Source organism: Ciona robusta, unplaced genomic scaffold (genome assembly GCF_009617815.1).
Source record: "Ciona robusta unplaced genomic scaffold, ASM961781v2 AP042761.1".
In the NCBI taxonomy this organism is placed as follows: domain Eukaryota; kingdom Metazoa; phylum Chordata; class Ascidiacea; order Phlebobranchia; family Cionidae; genus Ciona; species Ciona robusta.
The window spans coordinates 27,797-30,000 of record NW_028323140.1 but is presented as its reverse complement, the minus strand read 5'-3'; the positions used below and the strand labels follow the sequence as shown (position 1 = coordinate 30,000).

At 56.1% G+C, this 2,204-nt stretch overlaps 2 non-coding genes across 2 annotated transcripts in view; both read left to right on the top strand.

The window, feature by feature from the left end:
- The window catches only part of LOC149722755 (small subunit ribosomal RNA), a 1,812-nt gene extending 440 nt beyond the window's left edge, over positions 1 to 1,372 (top strand). Inside the window, exon 1 of the ribosomal RNA XR_016387180.1 lies at positions 1 to 1,372. This exon is cut by the window's left edge and continues 440 nt beyond it. This is a non-coding gene — a ribosomal RNA (small subunit ribosomal RNA).
- A 237-nt stretch (positions 1,373 to 1,609) lies between these two features.
- On the top strand, positions 1,610 to 1,763 carry LOC149722754 (5.8S ribosomal RNA). The gene has a single exon (XR_016387186.1). It is a non-coding gene; the product is annotated as a 5.8S ribosomal RNA (ribosomal RNA).
- The last annotated feature ends 441 nt before the right edge of the window (positions 1,764 to 2,204 follow it).

Below are 2,204 nucleotides of genomic sequence, written 5' to 3'. Positions count from 1 at the left end.
AATTACCCATTCCCGACGCGGGGAGGTAGTGACGAAAAATAACAATGCAGGACTCATTCGAGGCCCTGTAATTGGAATGAGTACACTTTAAAAGCTTTAACGAGTATCCATTGGAGGGCAAGTCTGGTGCCAGCAGCCGCGGTAATTCCAGCTCCAAAAGTATATATTTAAGTTGTTGCGGTTGAAAAGCTCGTAGTTGGATTTTGGGCGCGGGCGGTCGGTCCGTCGCGAGGCGTGTACTGGTCGACCCGGCCTTACGTCCGGTTCTCCGGCGGTGCTCTTGACTGAGTGTCGGCGGCGGCCGGAAAGTTTACTTTGAAAAAATTAGAGTGTTCAAAGCAGGCTCTCGAGCCTGAATAATGGTGCATGGAATAATGGAATAGGACCTCGGTTCTATTTTGTTGGTTTTCGGAGCGCGAGGTAATGATTAAGAGGGACAGACGGGGGCATTCGTACTGTGCCGTTAGAGGTGAAATTCTTGGATCGGCGCAAGACGAACGACTGCGAAAGCATTTGCCAAGAATGTTTTCTTTAATCAAGAGCGAAAGTCAGAGGTTCGAAGACGATCAGATACCGTCCTAGTTCTGACTATAAACGATGCCAACTAGCGATCGGGGAGCGTTAATTTGACGACCTCCCCGGCAGCTTGCGGGAAACCAAAGTCTTTGGGTTCCGGGGGAAGTATGGTTGCAAAGCTGAAACTTAAAGGAATTGACGGAAGGGCACCACCAGGAGTGGAGCCTGCGGCTTAATTTGACTCAACACGGGAAATCTCACCCGGCCCGGACACAGTGAGGATTGACAGATTGAGAGCTCTTTCTTGATTCTGTGGGTGGTGGTGCATGGCCGTTCTTAGTTGGTGGAGCGATTTGTCTGGTTAATTCCGATAACGAACGAGACTCTGGCTTGCTAAATAGTTACGCGACCCTCCCGGTCGGCGTCTAACTTCTTAGAGGGACTAGTGGCGTTTAGCCACACGAGATTGAGCAATAACAGGTCTGTGATGCCCTTAGATGTTCGGGGCCGCACGCGCGCTACACTGACCGGATCAGCGTGTCTCTTCCTTGGCCGAAAGGTCCGGGAAACCCGTTGAACCCCGGTCGTGATAGGGATAGGGAATTGCAATTATTTCCCTTGAACGAGGAATTCCCAGTAAGCGCGAGTCATTAGCTCGCGTTGATTACGTCCCTGCCCTTTGTACACACCGCCCGTCGCTACTACCGATTGAATGGTTTAGTGAGGTCCTCCGATTGGACCCGGCGCGGTCGGCAACGGCCGCGCCGGCGTCCGAGAAGACGATCTAACTTGATCATTTAGAGGAAGTAAAAGTCGTAACAAGGTTTCCGTAGGTGAACCTGCGGAAGGATCATTATCGTAAGAAGGTACTTGAATGTACGGAGGCAAGGCTCCCACGCATGGCGACGGCGGGGCCGGGTTAACCCCCGGACGAAGGTTCGCATACGATTGGAAAGGCACAAGTCTAGTACCGTCCGGGTGTCGAACGGCTTCAAGTGGCGGCCTTCGCGGGTCGTCCGCTCGGCGGAAATGTTATGAACAGGTCGCGAAAGCGCGTTGTGAGGACGGCGATTGCGTATTGACAAGGTGAGAAGGCTCTTGGCGGTGGATCACTCGGCTCGCGAGTCGATGAAGGACGCAGCTAGCTGCGTGAATTAGTGTGAATTGCAGAACACATTGAGCATTGACGATCTGAACGCGAATTGCGGCCTCGGGTTAATCCCGGGGCCACGCCCGCCTCAGGGTCGCAGGATATTAACTATCGCCGCTTCGGCGGCGCGCTTTGCGGTCGTCGGCGCCTGCTGCGCCGTCCCGTGGATCGACCCGCTGCGCTCCAAGCACCTACACCACCTCCCGCAGTGGAGCCCGACAGCCGCGCAGGCCACCCGCGGGGATCGACCTCCTGCGCTGGCTCCGCGGCAAGGGGCACCTCGGCACCCCGCAGAGAGCTCGGGAAGCCCGGCGCAATTCTACAACGGCCGGGGGCGAACAGCTTCCACGACAACGAAGCCCGACGTCGGGCCAACATTTTACCATGGTGTAAAACAACCTAGCCTGGTGGGGCCGGCAATCGGTCGACCTCCGCCCGAGCGACTTCGATCACGACCTCGGGGATCTGGCTCCGCGGCAAGGGGCACCTCGGCACCCCGCGGAGAGCTCGGGAAGCCCGGCGCAATTGTACAACGGCC